A 27,920-nucleotide genomic window follows, 5' to 3' on the forward strand; every position below is an offset into this window, starting at 1 on the left:
TGTTAAAACAAATCAGAGCAGCTATGCAATGAACTCTTAAAATGAGATATGCAGCAAAATGTAGAGAAACTTTACAGAAGGTTACATGTAAGATGGTTTAACAGCCACTTCATGAATGTTACTGAACATTACGTACAAGATTGCACAGAAAATATAGTCTGGAGAATTAAAACAAAAAAACCAACTAAGATTTCTATAACAAATTAAACGTTTGTTTTAAATGCATAGAACAGCAAAATAATAAAACATAGCCTGAAGGAGCACTCAGCATTTTTGTCATTGAAAATAGCAGTTAGGCGAAACTGTAGCAATGGAAAAAAGCTAACCAAAACTCCAACTCCATATAACTACTTAAAGCCAAACTAGGCTTTATTGAAGAATGAACACAAGAATAACCTGAGTTTACCACCACTCAACTCCATATGCTGAATCTCAATTGCTTTACTCCAAATTCACATAATAAATTGCTCATCTGTAAAATTTGGATAAACATTGGAATTTCTTCAAAGCTTACGGATAGCTTATGTCTTGGGAGCTGACTTGGGTGCTAACTACTGTTATGGATATCGTGTACATGCTGGCATGATATAATTCCCAAATACACTCCACAACGCACAGGGTTACATGAATTATGAATGCTAGGAGAGCTTTTATGTTGATAGTTTAACAGTACTTGCCACAGATGTACAAAGGATAGAGAATATTTGCTTGCGTTCATCTTGGGGACTGGCAGGTGCAATAAAAGAACCACTGACCAAGTCTTCTTTTGAAGACTGAGTTAACTTGAGAATATATTAAGACCTGAAAGCTGAGCATTTCAGATGAACTCTCAGCTCTGTTAAAATCATCGGAAAAGTTTGTAATAGCTTCAGTGGGACTAGGTCATCTGTTGTTTTAAATGTTTCTTAATTCATTGGTATTGACCAGTAAATAACAGAGGTAGCTGTTTTCATGCTTCCATACTTAAAACCACACCAAAAAAAGGGATACACAGCTTTGCTCTTCCAACACTACTCACTCCCTGAAATCTTTATCCCATAAATACCAGCTTGATTTCCATAAGACTGTGACTAAGGATGAAGGATATTATGTATGGATGTTTTTATGATTCATCTATCAGCTGTTTAAAACCAAAAGATATTTTCTTGTTACATATTGCAAAATCTCTCTATATACACTTACATATGAAGAACTGTGCTGGTAATTAGTGGATGATAAGCAAGTCCTATACAGCAATCACACCAGTATGCCTGAATTCATGTTGCATGGATTATCTATTTCAGGTTTTAGCTGGAGTATTTCAGCTGACACATTTCTTGAAAAATGGGACAAAATTTTCTGTGTAACTCATGTTCCTTTTATTTCCTGTGTAATATAAACAGCGAAGACGTTGGCTGTCATTGTGAGACAAATGTTCAGCTTTCCATCACTGTAAGATCTGATTCTCATTCTTTTTTCTGACATTTTAAAATGCAGTACTTCAATATAACAAATTTTCAGAGTTGCAATACCAGTAGATTTTACATACTCACTGTAAGAGGCGATTTTAAAACAAAACACAGTGAGGGCCCTGTTCGATTTGAAGAGAAAACATCTACCTAGAAATTGGATGAAATCATGAAAAGAGTAAACAAACAAGAGCAATAAAACTTTCTCAAAAGCTTTTATTATCTATATACTGCAGAACCTCATAAAATGCTATAAACCAGGGCTCATAGTAGTCCTAGCTACATTCATAACATGCATGAATACATCACCTGTCATGTAAAGGAATCCCCCACGAACACACTTACTCATCATTAAATAGCAATTATTTCACTAAGGGAATGGGACAGTTTTACAGTATCCAGGAGTCAAAAAAAACCCCAAACCCTAAAAAACCCCCAAAACCCAAACCAACACAAAACCTGCTTAAGAAAGGTTTTGCCACAGCTAAAATGGTTGTAAAATTTTAGAAAGATTGCATCTAGCTTCAGTAGAATTTCATTAAGCCAGCTGCAGTCACTTCTGAAAAGGTCAGAAAACCTTTATCAACATTCTGTCTTAGGAAACTGTTTAATGCCAAGATTTAAAAACATGCAGAGTATTCAGTCTCGGATAAAAAGCAGCTAACCAGCAATGGCACAATTCCATGGTTCAAAGACTTATATCTGTAGCCATATTTAGGCTCTTGATAAACAAAATTTATTTTCACAGTGCCAAGCCAGCAGTACCAATTTTCATCCACAGTAGCCAGATGTACTTCTATGCAACAGATCAAGAAATTTTAACTTCTTTTTTTTTCTTTTTTATTTAAGCAACTGACTGAAAAAAATTACTAGATTTGAGTGGTTGAATGTCAAGTAAGTCATTTGTCCAGGGTCACAGAGCAAATTTGTATGAGAATTTCATATGGAAGCCAAGCCTTCCAGTTCTTAGCCCTCTGGTCTTAACCACAATCAATACTAAACTGTTTCCCAAGAAGCGTGAAGTTTAACGAACTTTCCCATTCATGGATATAAACTAAACTACTTTCTCCTTTTGGATTTCCAGATCAGGAGGAGAACCACTGTTTTAGCATAAATGTGTGAGGTCTGTAATTCACCACATTGCTTTTTTTCTTTCTAGATGTTTTAAGCATTTAACTTTCTCTTACTAAGCAACATCGACACATTAAAGTTTACACATTTCCAAGGAGGAACTCAAGAATAATAATAAACAGTCTGTTACTTAAATGGCTAAACACTGTGTTTACTATATATACTTGAACTCTCATCTATCATCTAATGTAGCTTATATAGGCATATTAGGTAACTAACCCACATCTTTGCATCATATCTTTCATTAGTATAACAAAGTCCTGTAACTTACTTTGTTTTGAGTTTTCTAGCTGCAAAATTAGAAGCGGGAAAGGAATACAAGTGAACTCCCAGGAATAAAACCAAAGTGGGGAAATGAAAATACCTTTTATTTCCTACCACCACAACCTTTGTCTGCTTTTACTGTAAAATAGATAATAAAGATGGAAGCCCATACTGTAAAGTTCAGTAGAAAGGGTTTAGTTAACTGTTTAGTTAAAAACCTCTTCTGTTTCTCCATTCTTTATGCTTCCACCAAGAGCTAGAAGTACATTTAGGTTCCAGATCTAAGCAAAGAAAGAAAATGAGCCTTAATAAAGCCATACTTGTTTTTTGTTCCTCCCCTTTTCACTTTGTTTTTCTTTTTCTTCACATTTCACCCACTGGTAATTCAAGGCTAAGGAAAAAAATGACCTCACAAATTCAGCTTTTTATTGGAAACACCAGCGAATCAGCAACAGCGACCGGGAGGAAAAGCTTATTTTATCGCTTCTTAGTGCATAAAACCAAAAAGCAGGCTTTAAATTGAAGGAAAATATGTGTTAGTCAGACCTCTTGACTTATAGCAATTTATCAAGTTTCACAGAGCTATTCCTCTGTATACTACTTCTCTCAGTTTCTTTAACTATAATAACACTAGGGAATCTTCATTTATTGTTTCTCCTGCACTGCTTGCTGAAAGTTATTCAGAGCTGTGATTGTCCAAAGCTGCCCTCAGGCTATATGAAGTGTCCCTATACCAGCTGGACAACTGTCTATCCTAAAAAAGGCAGTATTTTCTTATACACTTTCTTTGTAGCGAAAGCTTTAAAAGTGATAATACAAACACATTAAGGACATTTTACTGTATACTTGAGAAACAGCATAACATTGCTGTGCCTCAAGGTGACTAGATAGTGTGCAGAGAGTGGTGATATTTCCAGGGCAAGCAGTAAATCAAACTTCAGTTTCTTTTGTCCCTCAAGCGTGTCCTAACCATACAGTTACTGGCTATTCTGCAGGAGATCTCTCCTTAAGAAAAAAAAAAGGCATGGGATCCCCAGTCTCATAAAATTTCTGGTATGTTTTCTTGAACTGTTTTCATTTTGATGACAGGTTTTTTCTCACAAAACCTCATCCTAGTTAAAGAAAACAAAAGCAGTAACACAGATAACAAAAAAAGTCATCAGAATAGTTAATTCTGAGGCCTTGTCATTGTTAGGAATACCAACGATTTTACTACAAGTTGTATTCCCAATAATATTCAATATTAAAGAAATTACAATGTTTGTTCTATTCAGTTATTCTAAATGGGAAGCTACATATTTGGTCACGGCTGCCCTTTTTATTAGATTCAGTGCAATATTTAGATGTATTCCTTGCTGACTGTACTTTTCGTGAACTACTTGGTGTTCAGTCATTAATTTAAGATTTATATACATTAATCCATCTGTAGTCCTGTACCTAAATCCATTTTGACTTCTAAGTTAAAATCATATTTAAATACTGTCCTGACCAGAATCTTAATTCCCTTTACAAATGCTATTATTATACTTTAGATGCTATCAACCAACAGAAGTTTCCTGAGGATTCATCTGAAGTTTAAGTGATTTGCAAATGCTATCTGCAAAGCAGATACCAGCAACATTAGCTCAGAGGACAGTGTTCCATGTATGAATTGTTAAGTACATAGGTGCTCAGTGCTAATTTTGAAAATACATGTCCAACAGCTGTCAATATCAAAAGTTGCAATGCAGTCTGCAGGTTTTGTAGCTCCCATCTTGGTATTGGTAATAGTAATTAAGAGAAAGAGAACAGAGACAAGTTGGAAAGTCTACCAGTCATGTTCTGTGATTAGTAGACTTAAATGCATCTGTTTCGTCTCTCTCCCACCATATAATGGATAGAACTCAATAGGATTTTTCTGATGAAACTGAGCTTTTGTCACAAAACACCCATCTGCCAAACTGAAGCACTTTGCAAAAGCAGACTGTTGTTGATGAATTGCTTATGAAACACAGAAAGGCTGCAAACAACCACCTGACTGATTTTCTGCCTGCTCACCTATGGGACTAGCAGAGTCCAAGCACATTTGGAAAAGCTGAGAACACTTCAGGCATACATCTTTGGAGACAAGTGAGTGTTTGGTACTTGTGAGGATATGGATTTAAAAAAGAAATTCTTCCTCAACATAAACAATAAGTGGAACATAATACAAGAACAACCAGCTATATCACACACAAATATCAGAGTTTTGTATGCATTATAGCTACAAAGACAAGAGATTTTATACAAATAAAATTCCACTGAATTTAGAGTTGTTAGGTCATATGCTAGAAGTAGCATCTCTGTACTTTGTGAAAAGTCCTCCAAGACTTCTATAGTAGAACCAAGTTTCCTTTTATGTGACCAGACAGTATCAAGCATGCATACAGTGCTCATTTAAGAAACTGTCACATATAAAATATTCCACCTTCTCTCCTAAGTGGTATTGCTCCAAATACCTGCAGGGTTCTAAGTATCCAAAGTTATATACATACAGGACCTGAATGTTTCATCCAAGGAATATCCGCTCCAGATAGCACAAGTCAAGTCAAAATTGTCATGATGTAAAAATGTTCATTCTGCATTGGTACTATTTTTCACAGGAAATTTTGAGGAAAAACCTTGATACTATGATTTTTATTATTTATTTCGACTCTGCTTAATGTGTGAGAGCTGACAAAACTGTAGCAAATAGTGATGGCAGCTAATTGCTACACAGATATTTACTTCTAGCAAAATACATGTCTCTAGGCAGTACTCAGAGTGTAGTAGTCTTCCAATCCATCATATATTTGCTGGGAAATACACTTTAAACTTGTCATGCCTCCTGACCGTAAGTAGAAGGCTGCTTGCTGAGAAGACACACGGGAGTGTTCTGCATCTAACTAGTGACGGATGAGCGCCCCAGCAATCAGATAGTGGCTTGCTTTGCATGGCTAATCCCCACACTCAGACCTTGCACTCTCTTCTCTCTGCAGTGAGCAGTTTAAAAACCAACACGAAAGCAGGCCCAGCTGCTATACTGACAAGCTGTAGGAAAGCTCAGTTGGAATTTGATCATTCAAGATCTAAAAATACAACTCAAAAAAGAAAGCATTTCTTTGTCGGTGTTGCTTCCGCTGACACAGCTTAGAGATGGTCAAAGTTAAAATCAGATGAGCAAAAATAGAAATAATCACAGCCTGTCCAAACTAGCCAGTTCAAGTGAGAAATAGAACTAAATACTCAAAAGATGAAAAAGGCAATCTAGCTTATGCAAACCACTTCCTTTCAGTGCCAGACTTCTTGTTGTTCCACATTTTTTATTTACCAATCTAGCTAAAATGTACCAAATGCCAAACTGACCATTTCCCAAAACATTTTATATAAACTGATCCTCTAGTGAACAAAAAATTTCCTTTCTAATTTCATTCCACTTTTCCTACCTATTTTCTCATTTGCTACATTAAAAATATCCTCACTCAAGTCTGCACCTTAAAGTGTGCATGCAGCTATCAACTCGCTATCCTCTACTGCTAGCCTGTCTGTAATTTCACCTTTAATTACATTTCTTCATACCTCTCACCACTTTCATAGTTTACTTATGAAATAGCTTAACTTTGCCATAGTAATTCTGAACTTGGGTTAGTATAGCTGTTTTATAGAGAAACTTGCAACTCTATGTTTTTTTCCACAGAAATATGCAAGAGAAGTATTATCTTCTATGCATAAGTCACATACAGGTTTAATGGTCATGTACACTGATTCTTTTTTTCTGCCTTCTTCCTACCATTACTGCTTCTCACTTTACTTCAAAGAATCTCTCTCTGCGGGTGAATACTGACGTTTACAACCCCCGACTTTTTTCTTTTACCTATATTACAGCAGAGAGCAAGGAGACGTAGACGTGCAAAGCAGCACTCTCTCACTTGCAGTGAATCTGCACATGGGCTGCACAGCCCACACTTTTTGTGTTGCTGTGCTAAGTTTGGCCAGAAGTCACTCAGGAGAGAGAAACACTGCTCTCCAAGCCAGAATCCTATGGAAGAGTCACTGAAACACAGTTACTTTGTAGAGAAACTGTCTGTGTTGTTGTGACAGGCACTTTATTCTCTTAATGCTTTATTTCTGAAGCATGAAATGTGATTTCACTCAGCAGGAACAGTTCTATATACTGTTAATTATTTTAGTGTTATCTGCCCTAGGTAGTCCAAAGAATCCTAAATAGTAGAAAGTGATAGAAAGTGAGATTAAATGTGCTCTCGTAATGAAAGAGAGACGTAGTATGTACTTGTGATTAACTGTGTCATAGTTTACTTAACAGTCTCAAAATGCCAAACAATATGCCACCTACTGAAAGAACTTACTGTGTGATTTTCACAAATAACAGGTGGAATTTCATTGCATCTTAACACTAACCGAATTTGTCATACCCTAAGGCCATCCACTGAGGCATCAGCAGAGTAGATGAAAGGCTGCCTAAATCCCAGTAAGAAACACAAGCATTCAGAAAGAACCAATTTTAATTCTCTCCAAGCCCTGTGGCACTTAGGAGTCCATCCTACAGGTAGACATTTAATATTTAACAACCAATGTAACCATTTTTCTAAGAGGATTTTCTTTATGGGTCCCAGGAGCTACTTGCATAAGGGCTACCAGATAGTCAGGTGAAGTGTTTATAGACCTAGAAATGGGACAAATATAGGTATGGTCTACAACTCTCGTAGCTTAGCTACCCCCAGGGCTTTCTCAGAGAGTTCTCGTTAGAATTCACTGAGAGACATACTTTTGTGGATGACATTTCTGGAAAGATGAAATAGCTTGTTCTAATTAATACCAAGTTTTACTATAATTTAAGTTTTAAATAATTAAAAGCTTTTTCTTTTTTATTTCAGCATGATGCTGCAACGCTATCTACTATCTGGTTAAACAAGCACATGTCTAGATCACAGAAGTCAATTCCTCTGGCAGATCAACGGCTGTTCAGCTACAAAAGCATGAAAAATCTCATCTTGTTTTAAAAGCTTGGTACCTACCCAGGAATCAAAAAGACAGGCATTCTAGTAGTAACTTTCTAATTGTAAAATTGAATTGGGAGGTGGACTAGAGTCCATCTTTCCAGTTTGGCCTTCCCCGAACAGAACATCTCTAAAGCAATCAGATATTTAAAGAACTTATATTACAAGTGTTAAGCCCAGTTTCCCACCAACAAATTTGTACTTTGAGAATGGTAAGTCTGTAGGTCCTTCAAAATGTACTTAAGTCTTTCAACTGTATGATTGTCCAAAACTACTGAGTGAAAAGGAAAAGGAAAGCCATTTTGAGGTCTTTTACAGAAAATAAGCATCCTATATGAAATAAGCTGGCTATGCTTTTCAGCTTTTTGGTTGTCAAAGGATCTATCATAAAATCCACTTGTATCAACCAGCACTCTTCTGGCAGCCACATTAGAGATACAAAGAGTTGAATAGACACAAATGCTGTTATGTCTTTCCTCACTAACATGTCCCTCTAAATAGGGGTGAATATAAATTTTCTTTCAGTGCAGACATAGCTCTATAGTTAACAAACACAGGAGCTCACTCCCTAGATATGGCAATATAGAATTTCTTTTGCAAGAGTTACACAGAAGACAGACTAATAATTAGTTCCTGAGGCTCAAGAGGACTGATCTCAGCTCCTTTGCCTTTGAAAGGCACAGGCAGGTACATTTTTCTCTAAGCCCATCTGTAAAAGTGAAGTAACAGTACCTACTTTTCCTCACCAAGGATTTGTGAGAATAGAAACATTAAAATAATAGGGCCTAGAAACTGTAATAATAATGAACATTTTAGCACCATTTGTATCATCAGACAAGGGTGAACATCCTCTAAAACTGCAGGGCAGGATTTTAATATGTTCATCTTTCATATTTGTACATTTTATAAAATAACAGGTGGGGGAGGAGGAGTTCACTATAATTCTATAATGACAGTGTTCTATGGCTTTTATCAATTTCACATTCTGAAGAATGCTAGGCTTGTGTTACTGACTATTTGAGACATTACATTTGTTTGTATATAGAAAAAAGAAAAATATTTAAACACAGGTACTAATTCATAGCATTACTTTCACAAAATGTTTGCAATTTCCATACAAGAGAAGAAACATAGCTGTAAAGACAAGATTGGTCAGCACAAGAAACAAATCTCTGTATGCTAACAGCCTTACCCACTTAGATTTTTGTACATATCTTGGCCAAGACAGGCTTAAAGGAGGAAAATTGTGAATATCTGCTAGAAACTCCTAATGTAATGACGAGCATGGGGAGCAGTATAAAGTCCTTGGCTAGTCAGGTGATATTTTAGCAGTGAATGATGGAGGACAAAGAGAATACAGCCTGAAAGCCTTTAAGTTTATCTTTAATGTGACAAACTAGGAAAAGGACTATAGAGGGCAATGTCTCTGACAGTTTAGCCAGGGTAAGGCTGTGTTTGAGGCTGGGGATGAGAAAGTCGCACGAACTGAAAATATATAAAACTCAATGAGGATACTACGTAAGATGTATATTTGGTATTTGCACAAAAGCCACAGGCAAGACTTAGACAACTGTTCTCTGCTCAGACTCATTTAGCTCATCCACTGAACTGCTACCTCACTATACATTAACAATGTCTCATCTAATTTTCCTTCACTCATTAAAAACATTCAGTATGGACTAAAGCAAAGACATTCAAGAAAATATGGATGTTTCGATATGAACACCTCTGTGAGGTTTGTATCTGAGTTGCACTTGGCTTAAATATTTTCTATTCATTCTGCCATAACTATATTCTGCTAAACTGACATTTCATATAAATAATTTTACTGCAAAGAAAGGACTGTCTGCCCAGGCGAACTTTAAGACCTAAATCTACTTTTTATATTAATGACACCCCATAATGAAATTTTTTAACTTGATATCATACTAACAATCACAAATGGAACTTGTTACCCCTATTTGTGTCAGTCATACTAAAAAGCACTTTACATTTTTTCCCCTCATATATACCTCAGTGCAGTGCATGACATCAGTGTGATTTCCATAAAGCTTGTCCTTATTTAAAAGACAGTTCTCTTAACAACATTACTTCAGGAATACTATATTGCATATAAATATAGAAGCTGAAATTAATCAAAATCAGATTTTTTTCTGAAAATAGCATCACGTGTGCTGGATTATTTAATTTCACAGAATCACAGAATCACAGAAAGGTAGGAGTTGGAAGGGACCTCTGGAGATCATCTAGTCATCTTTTTCAGATGCTGGTTTATTACTTTTTTTCCAGCTGTTGGACTGGATACAATAGGAGCTACTGCTTATGTCTAACTTATTTCACTTCATAATAGCCATATACTTGCTGGTAATTCTTAGAAGGTCAAGTATACAATATCAAGCAAAGAAACAGATGCATCATGTAAAGGTCACCTCATTAGGGTAGGGATATGAGGAAATGTTCTCCTAAGCATAGCAAAAAATCATTACTGTATTTTGGCAAGATTGTTTCAGAAAATGAGAACAATAGGCTAGAATTGTAGATTTGTTCCAGTCAACTCTGCTTCCAAGGGGAAATGTGGGCCTTTTTTGTCCACTGATCAAAGGAAGCTCATCCCTAGTATAAAAAGTCCATAGCAGCTGATACACTAGATTAACATTTTTCTTAATGTAACATCTGCTATTCCGGCCTACCTTTGAATATGAAACTTCCAGAGTTAAAGCTAGAAACCTGGCACTCCAGATAAAAGTTGTAATAAATTCCCAGCCTTGTCGATTAAGCAAAAAAGGGAAGGTAGGATAAATTGTGACCACCATATACATACACGTGAAGGTTCTGCAATTATAAGGTAGATGAATTCAATTTCCCAACCCACTGAAAAAGAATATTACACTTCATATCTACATGCAGCAGTATATATAATAACGATATTAAATACTGTTGAGTTCATAGTTAACAATTGTGAAAAGGCTTCCATTTGTTTTATTGAAGTGTACAGTGAACACTGATAGCGATATACCTTCAGGTTGTTGTACCATGTTGGGAATCAAGTGGCATATGATCAGTGAAATGAAAAGTGAATGCTACAGCACCCATTATCTTCACATAACTGCTGTTACTGATCTTATTTATAGGATTCCAACTAATATTTCTGGGGATTTCTTTTTTTTTTTGGGGGGGGGGTCCTTTAGTCATAGAGTACATACAATTCTTTTGTTGCAGAGCTGAAGCTAAGTGTCAAATTCACAGAGCTAATAAGTGATTAAAAGGGCCAGATGACAATCTACAAATAAACACAGAACCGAATAATTTATAAAACTTCAGAAGGTCCAGATACCTATCTGATGTCACCTCCAGACATTTCTCAAAGTTGCTTAGGTCTAAAAATCACATTCTTGTTGTCCAAGTTGACTGAAACTGGGGATGAAATATCAGGGATTCAGTATCACTAGAAATGATTGAGAATGCTTACAATGAAAAATAACAAAACTTTTCAGCTGTATTGTGTTCCATCACTTAGGGAGACTCCAAGTAAATCAAACACACACAAGAAGACTGCAGATATTTAAGAAATATACAAGTCTCTTAAACAGTAATTTGAAAAGCTGTTGTCAGTTTAAGTGCAAGTTTCTCCATTAGCAACTAGCATGGTATAGCAGGATCAGATCTGTAGAACAAAATAGTTGATGCTAAAGATCCAATAGCTATGTTTTAAGCATGTGCGACGTTTTCCCTCAATACCCAATATTGTCTGCTCCCGTGCACCCTTCAGCTAAGTTCCACCCGAATACTCCAAGAAAGCTCTATGATGTAAACCAAAGCACAATACATAGGGACAATAGTCAGAAATGCATTCCTAATCCAACCTAGGAACAAAACCACAGAAAGTATAATTCACAACACTATGTCATTAACACTAATTGCTATCATTTCTATAGCAAAGGGAAGACAACAAAGATGACCAGAGTTTTGATCAGAAATAATATTTTCTTAATTGCAAATTATATCTGTCCTAAGACTTCAGAGAAGAGAATACGTACACCTGTGAAGTCTCTTGGAAGACAACACTAAAACACTGTGCCAGGCAGCATTAAACAGAAGCAATATTTGGATAACATCTCCCAAGTCTATGTAGACATGGTTCTCAAGTGTCCAGAAATTTGTCAATAGGAATGTTTTTCCTAAGGGAAATTTGGAATCAACAAAACACAAATAAATAGCCATTCAAGTAGATCTAGTTTACAGATGAGAAGTGGCACCACAAGTACATGGCACGAAGGGATTGTGGCCTCCTCAATCTGAAATACTCACTGATGGTTCTAACAGTATGCCAAGTTCGATTAAGTACTTTATACAATGAATGATAACAAGATAGAAGGAGAAAGAATGAACAACAAGTAACAACTCGTTCTAGTGCATATGAAACTTTCTGCTTCAAACTAAATTAAGAACTGTGAGGAAAGCTAACTCCTCAGTTTAACAGAAGCAGAATCTATATTATCTCCTATGCACTTCATGACTCACACAATGAGTAATACTACTTCTGATCTTTCTGAATATAAAGTTGACCTTGAAATCGAACTTGGATTCAGCAATACATTTTCTTGCAAGTATAAAAGAAAGTGGGAACTTGTGTCCAGAGAAATTGGAATGCATCCAAAAAAATAACAGTTCTGCAAGAAGCAGTCACAGAACTAGCGCTTTTACAAAGGAAAGTTGGAAATATTTAAATGTATACAAAGGAATAAGGTATCACAGACTTTTGCAAAGTTAGGAAGTTGTAAATGCTTTTGATTTTTCACCAACTGGAAGATTCATGAGGACAGCTAAGAGTCCCTAAAAATGTAAAACTAGGTATCAAAGAATTCATTATGAATAATACCAAAAGGAAGACAAAATTGACTGCAACTGTATTCCTCTAGGCAAGGGCTATCTATTATAGCAGTCTACATATAGTATTTCAGGAAAGAATGTGGGTATGACCCCAACAATGTGTCTGCTGCACTTGATCCAATGAATTATTGCTAGATAGCTTTTGCCAAAGAGAATTTGGACATACAGTGCATCACTCATGACCCGCATGCAAAGCTCCCCTTAAGTGCCTGAAATGCAACTGTGCCAATTCCCACCAAAGGAACAAATACATATGCATTAACAAAACTCCCGTGCACATAAATGTGCAAGCTGCAAATCTATGAAAGCAAATCTTCCCCCTACAAAAAATTACAGGATTCTAATTTTATTGCTACAGAACCTGCGCCTACTGTTTCTTAGAAGTAATGTATGTATTTCTAATGTGCTAAACCCAGAAGATTTTGTTTCTGGGTCTTTAGTAATTACTATTTTCTACATTCTTGCATTCTGAAACCATTTTTGGCCAATAAAAAAGAAAAATTCAGTGTTCTAAATAAAACAATACTTAATTACAGATCAAAAGGTACTATCAATAAGAATATTAATACTGTCACAAAACCAGCATTCAGTGAATGCTTGAGCATCCAAAGTCTAGCAGACTAGATGTCTTAAAAAAAAAAAAATAATTACAATCCACTCGTTAAACGTAATTGTAGTATCAGGATTTATATCTCAGATAAAACTACAGTTAGCAATAAAAGACTTCATCGAATAGCTCTTAAAATTGAGGCCTGTTTACTGACTACATTATTTTTCAAAATGTGACACTGTCACAAACAGGTATAGAAGGTGCTTGCAAGTGTAACACCACAAAATGAAATAAAATGCACTGATGTCTAAAAGACAATTATCAACATTATTCTTATTAAAATCAAGAGGATAGGGCCAGACTCTTTTCAGTGGTGCCCAGCGACAGGACAAGGGGCAACAGGCACAAACTGAAGCATGGGAAGTTCCATCTGAACATAAGGAAGAACGTCTTCCCTCTGAGGGTGACGGAGCACTGGAACAGGCTGTCCAGGGAGGCTGTGGATTCTCCTTCCCTGGAGATACTCAAGACCCGCCTGGACAAGGTCCTGTGCAGCCTGCTGTAGGTGACCCTGCTTTGGCAGAGGGGTTGGACTAGATGACCCACAGAGGTCCCTTCCAACTCCTAACATTCTGGATTCTGTAATTTTGTGATGTACTTGTCAGTGCACACTAGAACTGCATACAATTTGTCATGTCAGCAAATTTTTTCATAAATTCACGTTTACACATTTTTAGGAAAAGCACAATAATGTTGATATCATTTCTGTAAGTGTAGGGAATGGAAAATAAAATTTTAGATAACTAGAACTTCTGAAAATGTAGCAAATAAACTTACTAGAGTATATGACGGCTATCAGCAGTTCATATGCCCTGTGGAGTCAACGCAATCTGTGAAAAGCTTATCTAGATTTCCAGATCTTCTGTGATGTTCCTTAGAAATAAAGGCATATCTCCTTGTACTGCTACTCCACAACACTACATCCTCTGTGTCTGCAGACACGTGCAATAAAATGTTTCATATTTTCAGACTCGCTTATGCTTTTATAGGGCACTTTGCTTTTAATCATTATTGCTGAGAATTGATTTAAGTGTATTTGTCACATACTGAGATTTGAAAAGACTTGTTCAGCGTTTTACTCAGTCCTCTGCATAGCTGAAGTCCTGTGGAGGTCTCCGCATGTGCTGCTGCATGAGAAATAAGTATGCCCTAAAATTTGGACCAAACCTCTGCAAGGCATTACTAATTCAAGTAATCATTTGGATCCAAACAACAAAACAATGCACAAAATGATAAATGCATTAATTTAGAAATACTCAGAGCTCCTATACAAGATGAATTATTCCTCTCTCTGCAACTCTAATAAACTACATTTATTATATATTTTCGGTTTAAGAAATGTCCTTTCTTTGTGTCACACTAGGTCTTCAATTGCCTGTGACAGCCACAGCAATGCACAGATTTGTTCTTTGTAGGCTTGCTCATGCTAACTCTCCTGAAACTGCTGATCCAGAAAAACTCCATTGATTCATTATACCGTGGAAAGAAAGCACAAAGATATAAGCATAGAACAAAATACATATGTTTTCAGATTAACAAATTGAAGTCTGATTGTGATGAAGTAGCATAATATAACATTCAATGGTTTTACAACAGTACCAGTGAGAACCAAATAAAGTCTACAAAATACATCCAAAAAGAATGTACCACAGGTGCCAACTTCCTCCACAGCTTTTAACAACATGCCGCAAAAACATCACAAAGCTTACAGTGGGTAAACTGTGGAAGTGAGAAAAATAATAATGCAAATGCTGGAGTTGCAAGTCTGGGAGCATGTTCCATATTTCTTCAATAACACAAAAAAGTTTTAAACCAACTTGGAGTGCTCAGTGACATGTTCTGAAAAGTGGAATTGTTAAAAGGTGGGCATGAAACCAAGTTGCTGCAACATAAAAGAGGGAGGTTAAAAAGGCTCTCTGACATGGTCTCAAAGATTTCGTGTTGTAATTCTCATTCTCATTTGTATCCTGATAACTACATGGATATGCCAGGATATTAAGGGATTTCTCAGCTGCATTGTTTTTTCTCTGAGCATGGTGGTTCAAATAACAGTCTAAAAATGCTGTGTGAATAGTTAGAAAGATGTAATCATTCAGATCCAGAAAAGAAGTATAATAATTAACGTTTCCCAAAGGGATTGGCAATAGGTAGGTTTCTTTGGCTTCCCTCCAGTGATCCCTTCCCTCTCCCTCCTTCCTTCCTTCCTTTTTTTAGTCTTCTAATGAATTACACAGTAGAAAAAATTCCTAGCAAAAAGAACTAATTTGAAGAATTGATTTAGCAGCAACCTTTGTCCTCCACCCAGGTAGGGGAAAAGGTAGTCAAGTTACAGTGATTATTTTTGTGCATGGTATTAAAATTGAAATTAATCTTGGAAGATCTTCAGGACTTTAATAATCCTGTACACAAAGAAACTTTTCCTCTCTTCCTATGCCTCTACTACAATCAACAGAGTTTTACATTCTAAAAGGAAAACAGAGCACACAACAAAATGAATGCACAACTGAAAGCAAGTATGTGAATATCCAAATGGGCAGGTCTGCAATCTGAAAAGAATTTTTGTCTTGCACTTATGGAAGAATCAGCCTAGTTCCTTTGAAATAGGATTTCCTCCTGGGCAACAAATTCAGCCTTGTATCAAATACTTCAGGATACTTACAGCATCTTCACTACCATAATATTTGAGTACAAATAATATGGGTATACTACACTACACACTGTTCATTAATAATACTCTTGGTACATTTTGCAGTACAGGCTTATTTTAAACAGTCTTACTCTATTCATAAATTTATTAATATCTCCTTTTTTCACCTCGTATAAAGTTTAGTTTTAGAACACTAATTAATGTAGGATGTTTCTTTTCATAAAGCCTAGCAAAACACAGTGCTAATATGTATTTAGCATCTTTTTTTTCAATCCACTCTCCAGTTCTTTGTATCATTATGTATGTACACTAAGTCTTTTTGATACACCTGGTAACCACACACTAGTGACAGGAACAGTCAAGATGTGAAATCAAAACAAAAATCCTTTGGCCATAATTTATTTTTAAATCCACTAGATAAGGGGTAAGATAAACTAGGTTTCAAGAAGTGGTGCCTACTTTAAATTCATTTCTTATAAAAATAGTTTGATTTTTGTTTTACGTCTCCTAGAACAGGATATTCACATGCATGTTGTTAGCAAACTTCATTATTCTATCAGCACAATATGTGCTTTCTTCTGAAAACAGAAACCAAAAACTGAATGAGGAACTGGCTTTTGGTGTCTAGTTCTCTCAAAAACAGACTGAAACTTTTCAACAATTAAAGAAGCCTAAAGAAAGACAAACAGAAAAATCATGGCTAGGCAACAGCAAAGTACATAGGCAGATAATATTGTGTCGTTTCAGTAGATACAATACTCACATGAAGCTATCAGCACTAAGAAATCCTATGGCATTTCTCACCAGTGTCTTTCAAAATTTCTACGTAAGTTAACATATTCAGCCTGTGCAAAATTCCCCTACAGTTCAGTGCACTGGTCCTCCATATTTGATGTGATATACTGTTGTGTAATACCACTCAGTTGGTCACAGAGATAACCATCAAGGCATCAATGTTTAAATATTTACCCGCTGCCTATAGTGACTAGGTATAAGGGTTGAATAATGTGCTGCATTTCAAATTCAAAAATTCACACCTTACTGAAGCAATGAAACTTCTGTTATTATTTAATGAGTTTGTCAGCCTACCTGGGATGCCCCCAGACTTTGATAGCAGCTAGAAGCAAACAGTCCCTTCTGCAGATGCTATAAAGCACATCTTCCCACACCTGCTGCAGAAAAGAGCAGCAGAAGCAAGGACTGAAGAACTAGCTACACCAGTTTCATGCAAAGGCAATTCCCATACATGTCTTCCGTTCACTTTCCCACATCCTTTCTACTGGCAGAATACAACAATTTGGAAAGAAATGGGGATCAAGATGTAGTTCAGTCATTAAAATACCTATGTTACAAAACATTTGTTGCCAAATATACAAACAATATTCAACTTAGACACAACACTTGTTTGATGCAAATATGCATAAACTACCCATTTATTTTTATGCCTTCGTATTAAAACTGAAACATAATAAGAATATAATTTCAGATTTAAGTACAGGACAGATTTACTAGAGTGTATTTCTTCACGAGATAAGAATGAAATTTATTAACTGTCTTTTTCCTTCGCATTCCTCACTTCTTAGTTGGCACTGAGCATTCAGATCTGTTGAAAAAGGAAAGCTAATTAATACTGGGAGGGAAAAAAAACCCAACAAAAAGAATCCAACAATAAGAGCTACAGAACAGAGTCAAATACATTTTCTAAAAGCCTAAAGAAAGAAAGCAAACCCAAGAGACACACATCAGATAGCAAAGTACATCATAATAACCTAAAAAGAATCCAGTATTGCTTCATTTGGTCTTACGTTGCAGTGTTTTTCTTATTGTACTGAGGTTTAAGACTGCACCTCACTTATTAAGCCCACTCTTTTGGTATTCTTGCCAGATGCTGATGCAAAGCAGGTGGTAAAAGCAACTCTAGAACTGCAGTGATGTTTGTTCAGCACTCTCAGATCCATTCCAGGATATTTTTCTGTCCTGAACAGAACACTGGTTTGGCTGAATCACTATCCACAACAGGAGAAAGGAATTGATAACAGTTGGCTACTCCTTTTGTCATTGGGAAATCACCATTACACAGGTATGACATCAGCAATCAACAGCTGATCAACAGGAGAGCAACGGGGGAGCTGACTCTGCTACAGATAAAGATACATATATGCAAGGAATAAATGTCTCTGACGTGAACGGAGGGTCTTGGTACAGAAAGACTTTGTATCTGCTTGTCTGATCCTTTTGTTCTTACTCAAGCAAGCATTTTTAATTCACGTAACTGCTCCAGTATAATTCTGCAGGGTCCTGTCATTTGAAGTAATAAGAACTCTCCCACTAAAACCAGTAAGGCCAAAAGTTCACAACAATGTGTAAAGGGGTTTTTTTTTGTTTGTTCTGGCTTGGGTTTTTTGTTTTGTTTTTTCTTATTGTAAACAAATCACCAATCTGGAGGAAAGCTTCTACCATACTGTCTAAAATCATAAAATGAAACTGAGAACACTCTGGCATTGGCACTTTGGTGGTATGTGCTCTAGAACACAGAGACTGAAAGAGGATTAAATGGGCATTCAAGAATTATCCACCTATTGTAGTCTAATATGGCAGCTGGCAACTAGGACCTGACAGCTGCTCGCTCACCCCTCCCTTTCCCCTCCAGCGGGATGGGGAGGAGAAATGGACAAAAGGGGAAACTTGGTTGAGATAAAGACAGTTTAATAAGACAACAAAGGAAAAATACTAATAATGACAATAATACTAATAATATTAATGATAATAAAGAATATGCAAAATATGCTATACACAATACAACTTTTCTCACCACCCGACAACTGATCCAAAGCCAGTCCCCAAGCAGCAATCACGGAAACTCAGAAATCACGAATTCACTAAATTTGTGAAAAAGCTTGAACTCCCAGATAAAAGAGGATTCAAATTCACAGAACAAAGACGAGCCGAGAGCTCCAGTTAACTATTTCCTTAATATTTTTTGTATAGGTACATGTATATTGTGTAGAGAAAAAACATTAATGGTTTTTAGTCATATTTACTACATCCTTAAGTCAAAGATAACTGACTTAATATTGATTATTAGATATCACATTTCACCAAAAAACTTTTGCACATTAGGTTATTTGAATTCTTTGATGTTTGAGAAAGCTGGAAAGAATAAACCTAATGACACAAAGACCTCAAAGCAGCAGTCAAATACTTATTTTTCAGGTCTTCATCAGGCAAGAACTAAAATATGGTAGTTACCAGAGCATCACAGATCGCCCTGACTCAGTATCTGACTCAGAACTGACTTCCATGAGAAGCACTGAGAAGGGAGGTGGAGCGGTAAAAAAAAATGATGATCCTTGTCAAATAGCCATGAACTGTATTTTATTATATTTTTCGAATTTCTACTGCTCACAAGAGTTTCCAGTCAACAGGTCACAGAAAAGACACAATAATTTTTGTCCTCCAGAATTCTGAAGGAGGTGCCACAGATCCATGTTTGCCACCCCTGAATTCCAGTCTGCAGGACTGCAGTTATGAATTCATGAATATTGCTTCCAGTTCCCCCCACTGGCAGAGAAAGAGTTGGGAAGAGAGTAGTAAAGATCAGCCGGAGAATTATGTAGCAGAAAAGCCTCAAGTCCTCTGGAATCAAGGGACACACACATGCTAATCAGCGTAACAAATTACTGCAGTGCTTCATGCAGTGATGCATTTGAACAATACTGAAATGATTAAAAGAAAATCTTTGATTTTTAGGAATAGTAACTTTCTTTCTAACTCTTATAAAATACCTTATTTCACACATGCCCAACATCAGATAATGCCTTCAGGGTGAGATCCGATAATCCTTGTCAAATCAGCTTGCAAAGCAAGAATTGTCTTGAAAGGATTTAACTCTTTCCTAAGTTAACTTCATTATTTCACTCTTACATCCCCCTGCTTTTTGTTTTCCCATATACACTGTAATGCCCAAGGAAGCTTACCCACATTACCCTTTTGGTTTATTCAGGGAGGACATACAATGGTTTCCTTGGATGGCATGGAGCTGAACATTTTAAGAATATTCTATTATATGATAGCAAATGGCATTACATCTAGCTTCTCTGTTATAAACATTCTATTATCTCACATCCTTAACAAATGCTAAATATATACCATACGCTAGAATTGAAGCTAATCCAGAATGGTGAATTGGCATAAACTATTGCCTGTCAATTAACAGTAAGAAGAGAATAAATTTAGAACAAAAATCTCCTTTGTTATAAATAGAAATGCAATGACCTAAACAAAGAATTATTGGGTGAAAAAAGTCCACTGATTTTCACAGACATGAATAACAAAAACTCAGATGCTACAGCCCTCAATCCACCTCAGTGCATGCAGCATTCATACACCTGTGGCTACCAAAGTCATGTCATATGCATTACTGAATGGTCTGGCCTAAAATAATTTATACCTTTTTTTAATTGTGTCTTGTTTTGGAGGGTGATAAGTATGCAACATGTGGGAGGGTGCATGGTTTTTTGTGTTTTGCTGTTGTTTTTTTTTGATAGGTAGGTATTTTAGAGGTAAGCAATAACAGAACAGAACCACATGACCAGCATTAAAAACCAAATCATTAGATTTCAGGAATAGATAAATTTCTAATATTAATCAGTGTATGATTAATACAGCAGTTCTTGGTGTGAAATTTTCTCATTTTTACATGTACATAACTGTCTTACATTTTTAAAAGGAGCATATAACTTTCCATTTGTATTTTAGACAGAATAACTGTATAACCTTTATAATCTTTTAAAAACTAGTGACAAAAACCTTATAAATTTGATGTGTTTTAGTGAAATAATCCAGAGACAACAAATGCAACTTGCTTAATTTAAACCTGTCTCAAAACATCTAAGAAAGTAAAAAAAAGCTGTTAAGGAATTTTAAAACCCCCACACATATAGCTTTTATCTTCTTCTAAATATTTCAAAATATTGTGGTGAGGCTTGAGATCAGAGGGAAAAGAGAACTCACAGTACTTGTGTTGCCAAGTTGTCTTTTTAATTTTTACGAAAAGCAGGTTTGTATCAAAAAATACCTGATAGCTATCTGCCTGGGGATATTAGATCAGATACCTCCATTCACCAAACTACAAGAAAACTAACTGGGATACCTCTAGCCTTTTAGCCAGACGTGTTTCAGGTCAAGGTGTTCCAGGCAAAAGGCACAGTTCCAGGAAGCATGACTGTACAATATGCTATTGAGCCTTTTGCTGCTTTCCTCAATGCTTTGTCAGACACCTAAAAAGAATCATAATTAAACTTTTTTGCAAAAGATTTTGCTCCTCCTTTCCTCTTTTTTAGAGTACTTCCCTTAGAATCTCTTCTGATTCTTGCCTCCTTGTAACTCATCTTCTGTCTCAGAGCAAAAGCACCTCTTTTTGAATGGCCTTTGCCCACTACGGGCAGCTGCAGCAGCCAGGAGGATTTTGACACTTTGCTATCATCGGGCAACCCTCCCTAAAGACGCCTCCAACAGACATCCCCCTCAAGCTACTCTTGCCAAATCTTTCCTCGCCTTTATGCAAGCACTTCAGGCAGGCACGAACAGTTTTGCAGGTACCAAGCAATACAGTGACAATTCCTGTTCTCACCAAAAGCCATTCATTTTTAGGATCATACTGATGGATAGGTGCAACTCATTGATACTGCCCACCTAGTCTGAAAAATGCATTGACATTGGCATCTTTTAGATTATTGAAAGGCTTAATTTACACAAATATAGGTATGTATGAAGACTTTGCAAGTATCTCCTCAAGCATATTTAATCACATATTTATATAATCTGCAGTAAGCAAATAAGACACACACAGAGCCTTACATATGTCAATAAACAGCAATAGAAATATCGTGGTTTACCTTATCCAAAAGTCTTCTCTCAGCTACATTTTTCCAGGTTTTTAGCAATTTTTCTCCCCACAATCAGCAGAGGGCATTGTTCACTCAATGTGCAAGCAAGAAGGTTCATACTTTCGAATGAGACTGCTTCCAAGCTTTCTCTGTCCCGTGTTAGGTACTGATTTTCATTATTTTATTATGATCATATTTAATAGTAAGCACCTATATAGCAGGTTTTTACAAAAAGGTCTCAATAGCATATCTTAATATGTACATTTATATCACAACTTTCATACCCATTTTACGGGCAGGAGGCATTCATATTGGGCCAATTATCCAAAATCACAGTTAGTTAGTGATATAATCATGTTATGAGTCCTTCCTCATATAAGCTCACAATATAAGGACTTGGCAGTTCCCCTAATAGACAGACACCATATCTGTGCAAGATATGCTATATTAACAATGGGTTGCATAAGCATAAGTGGTAAAATGAAAATATTTCTTTCACAGTGTTAGTAAGAAAAGAAAAGCAGCTTTCTTCCACAGCCTGAATATGTTTGCTTGGTAAACCATTTTCAGTCCCTCACAACATTCATTTTCACTGTACAGCAGCAGCAAAATGTGCTGCCTGCACCACGGTAAGACACAGCTGTTCCTATGGTCTGTCCCACAGGGCTCTTTCTGTCTTTGTTCAATGTTTGCATTGCATTAGGTGCCCTTAGTTATTCAGCAAGCACCATCATCTGCTTTTCACCAGCAGCCCCAAGCCTAAATCACATTTTCTGTACAGTACTCAGTTTCACAGCTTCAATGAACAATCGCTTTCAAGCAAGCTGCACAGTTCCATCAAAATTTTAAACCGTCTTGTGAAATGTTCTCCAATACTGAGGACCCGACTTGGTAGGAATTGTATCTAAGTAGCGCTTCCTCTGATGAGATGCAAAGCAAAACTGAGATTTTAAAACCACCCCTCTCCCTCATAAGTAAAGTCCATTTTCAGAAAGAACAGAAAGCCCATTATTCAACCATCCGTCTTTAAAAGGTGGTTAGTAAACACCCTGTCTTTCCTCAGAAATATTCTGACCAATAAGGATGTCAATGGAATGAAAGGCAATGTTTTCAGAAAGTACCTTAACATATAACTGAAGGCTCCAAACAAAAATAAAAGGATTTATGTGAAACAAGATCAGCAGAATGCTACAATATTCCATGAAATAGTTGGCTTTTTCCCCTCACCTTGTTAGACAATTTTAAACAATTTACTATTTAAAAATATTGTTTCCTTTTTTTGTATTGAACACTGGGAAAAATATCCGTGATATTTTCTTCAGAATATATAACAAGAATATAAAGTCTGCTCCTCTGAAAGACATTCTATCAGGGAAAAGGCAATTGAAGGAAATCCCATGAGTACAGAGAAGATCAGGAGGTGCAGTTTGGGTGACTGGGCCTCTAGTAGTTTTCACACGAATGTAATTTCATGATAGCTATCATTTGTGATTGAAGCTGGGTACATTTGCTATCGTAACCACATCCTGATGACTACTCCTATGCGAGTTCTGGGGAAATAAATATTAATCACTACAGTAGACAATTAAGGTGGAGATATTAACCACTTCTCAAAATCTCCCTGAAAGCAAGAAGTCAAACAGCCCCCGCAAACTGAGAACATGGGAGAGCACAGGGCTACCTCTCACTACATGTTGCCACCACCAGTTCCTAAAACTCAACAGAATTTGCTGACTTTCTGAAGTAGGTTATAAGGGCAATAGCTGCCTTTGTTTCTAGACGGCACAACCACATACTTCACACTATAAACTTCAAAACTTTCAAGGCCACTGGGGTCTTTTTGTTTGCTGCTTTACTCCTCCCTCCTTTATGCCATTCCAGTGAGAATTCACAACATGGAACGACCTGTTCTCCTAAACTAATTGTTTTAAATTAATGGCTGAAATGATACTGTAAGTATTTTAGCAGAAGTGATGACACATATAACACAGGTTAATTTTACTACTACGTTTTCAGTCATATTTCTGCTCTGAAGTACTGCTGACTCTTAGATTAAGCTTTTTTGGACCAAGCTGAGGTATAACACACTGATTTTGGTTGCTGGAGGACATGTCAGTAGCTGTTAAACACATTTAGAAACAGGTACATTAAATCTCTTCTATTTAGTTGCATAAATGCCAGGACAGAAAGAAGGCGGCTAAATGCTATTCATTGTTATCTGTCTGAACTAACGGACAGAGACTACATGAGTTCTCGGCACTTGTCTTCCCTCCATTTTACACCTGTCCTTCCAAGTACTACGTTTGTAAGGAGATTCCAGGACACTAAGCAACGTCACTAAGCTAAACTGTTCTCCAGACCTAGCTTTCAGGAGCACAGAATCATAACAGATCCGCTTCCCAGGCAACACCATGCTGGCACCTTTTGTATAACACACATGCTCCACTGCTTGCAGAGTTGGACAATGGATGGCTTTATTACAAAAATTATGGGAAACAACTGAGCAGTACAAATAGTTGTGTTCCATCTAGCACTTGTTTTAGAGCCTTGGACTGCACCACCATCAACCAGATCATTTGCTCAGTAGCTGATTAGTGCCTGTGTATTTGAGGATTGTCATACACAAAGAAAAAAGCAGATCAGTAAGGAAATAGCTGAAACTGCATGAAGAGAAGCAACTGGTGGTAGTGGCATGTGAAAGAACACTCAGAGAACACCAAGATGGCACAGGTCTGCACAGAATATTCAAGATTTTGAAACAGTTTATTCAGAAACATCAAACTACACATGCTGAAAGTTACACAGTGTGCTCATACCACCAAAGCTCTCATTTTCATTCCCTAGCAGTTCTTGTGTATCACTTATGTTTAGACAAAATCTTCAGAGCATACAGTGTCTTTTTATTTTATATTATTGGTAATACAATGGATTCTAGTTTTGGCAGCAACCCCTAAATGCTCTTACAGGTCAAATAATGATTTTTTTTTTTTTTTAAGCAAAAACCACTCACTTTCCTGTTTCCCTCCTACCTGTGTATATTGACCTTAAATATGTTATAAATAAAATGAAATTGAAATGAACTATTAGTTCTGCCAAAATAAAATATGTTAATATGCTTTAATTGACATGCTTAACTATTTTTTTAATGTTGATCTACTTTAAAGTGACTCTGATAAGAAAAATGTATTATGAGGTTTAACATCAATCATTTCAGCAACCACAAATCAAGTATGCTCAGCTTCAGTGGAGGATTTTTTATTGCTGTCTTAGCCAGTAACTCAGCTCAAACCTTAAAACTGAACTTTACATTCTTGTCAAATTACTATCACTGATAGAAACGCTGTAATTTAGCTGGCTATTTTTCTGATGATGAAGAAATTGAAGTGGAATGAAGATTGCTCTTCTACAGATGTGTTGGGCCTACAGAAATAAAATTTTATCCCTGGCACCAAAGTCATCAGATATTTTTCAAAACCATAGGCATGGAAATTAAACTGAACAATAAAATTCTGTTTTTTAAATGATTTGTGTTTTAATCTTGACAATTTCTACTCCCTGAGCACACTGTCTACACTGAGTCCTGGTGATACAAATGATTGATAAATTAACAGATTGAAATCTATCACTACTTTTTAAAATAGAAAATACGATTTCTTACAGAGCCAAAATTATCATTAGCTACTGTCTGCTAGAATGCATATCGTCATGCAGTATGAACAGGAATATCAAAACATGCCCTAGTTGAACTGGAACAATTACTTATGAGGATTAATATCCCTGTCACTTTAGATAAGTTAGATAAGTTATAAGTTTGAAAATACAATACCTGTCTTTTGAAGGATGCAAATTTGTTTGAACTTGTATCAGATAATTAACTGGAAAAAATCATGTATTTGCATACCATCACACTTACACTGGAAATACGGCCAAGAATACCATATGAACACCTATTACAAAGAAAGACAATAGTTATCAGACAGGAAGAAAAAACTACTACCACTTGGTCCACCTGGTCACAGATTTGGTTCTCTTTTTCCCAGCCCTCTCAGTCACACTGGCTCATACCAGTTTCATCAGGTACCCAGGAAGACCGAATCTATTCTCTGTCTGTCAGTTATACTTCCATTGTAAGATAACATACTGTTTGGGTGTTTACTTTTGTGCCACATCTTGTGTCATTATTTTGCTTTTTTTGTTATTGCTGTGTTTTGCTTTGTGTACTATAGCTAGATCAGCACTGTTCCATACACATATTCCAGTAACCCATTCCCACACACACTCGTGGACTGAGCAGATGAACATCTTTCACAGATATTCTCATGTCTCAGACACCTGAAACTTTTAAAAGTAACTCTAAGTAAATTCAGCATTATCACACAAGGCTTAAGAGTATCTTTTTCCCTCAGTGTCTTCTAAGCCCCAGCTATGAAGTAATTATGATCTCCAAAGCTGCTAATTGTGCTGTCCACAAACAAAGGATTATGCTTTCCGGTGGAGAATAAGCAGCAGGAGCAGATGAACAACTTCCTTTTCGTGCAATTATCACTAGTAATGAATAGCTACGCAGAAGGGCTAGATGACTTTGAGGGTTTTAAATTACAATTATGTTACTAAGAGGACTGACTTTGTGTCTGTAGTGACCAAACTCATTAATATCTCAGAACTCAAGAAGAATGTGAAGTTATTTTTTCTTCTACTTCTTGGTAGACAAATGTCAATATTTAACAAATTAACCAACACCCCCAGCAAAAAATATAGAAGTTGCCCTTTTCAGCATCTTTGAAACCTTGACATGACCTATACTTGCTAAAAATATCCCTTTAGGCAAGGATAAGTATAAAGTATTTTGTAGAAATTCATCTTGCTCTACTCGAGTCATTCTTATTTTCGGAAAGAACCGTATTTTAATATCAGAAACAGAAAAAAGAAAATTAAATTCTTCAGTACCTAAGAAGAATTGTTTTTCAAAATAACAGCTAAAAGATTATGACTAAAAGTTGCCAGTTTCTCTTGTAAAAGTAAATATTGCTTTATTTGAAAATGCTTTTTCCAAAAAATTCTCAACCATTTATAAAAACAAAAGAAACTCAAAGATATGAGACACAATCTCTTAGACATACAGTCTAAGTAAAATGTTAAACATTTAAACATCCATGAAAAAGAGCAGCAGGCTTCCAACACTGCTGTGAAAGCAGTTATGTCCCATATAATTTAGTCCATTTCAGATGCATTCTGAAAAAGGAACATTGCAGTTACGCAAAATGTGGATGACAGCATCTGAAGAAACCAAAGCTGTTATTCAGCTGAGTACTGAATATACATAAGGCAGACAAAGAACGGCAATGGAAAAGAAAATTCATGAAAAGTAAAGCTACAATTTGATGAAATTTTACAGAAATAAAATCTTCTGTGAAAAGTTTGAAACATTTTCCAAATGTCCTTTGCAGTTAGCCTTTTCTTTTCTGCTTTTTTAAGGGTACTAACTCTGGCGTTCATATCTGACCACAGAAAGCTGCTGTCTTCTCACTTAAAATAAGAACTGAAGGTAATAGCATACCTGCTTCAACATTAGACCCAGGTTCCTGAAAACCACAGCTCTTCTGATTCAAGGAAAAAAAGAGTCAAAATAGTCTTGACACACATACCATGAAAAGTAGCTGATAAGACAGACTCACTAACTGCTGGATCTTAGTCGGGAGATACAGTTTCTAATCTTGTTTGGCCTCTGACTTGACTAAGGACTTAATTTTCTTTGCTAAAATTTTCCTAAGAATGCTGTGGAGATGGCATTTACTACAACAGAGATGTTGCAAGACTGTCTATGCACTAAGCCCTTGAGATTCTGTATTTAGAAGTGCTAGAGAAATACAGGGCATTCATATATACCATTTATGTAATTAAATCAAATAGGCTTGTGGTGTTAATATTAATAGCATAGCAGCAGACAAGATACTTTATCAAGTAATCCCATAATCCAGTCAGTTGTGCAGGCCACTTGCCATACAGATCCATATAAACACTTTGAGT

The sequence above is a fragment of the Opisthocomus hoazin genome, chromosome 7, assembly GCF_030867145.1.
Source record: "Opisthocomus hoazin isolate bOpiHoa1 chromosome 7, bOpiHoa1.hap1, whole genome shotgun sequence".
Taxonomy (NCBI): domain Eukaryota; kingdom Metazoa; phylum Chordata; class Aves; order Opisthocomiformes; family Opisthocomidae; genus Opisthocomus; species Opisthocomus hoazin.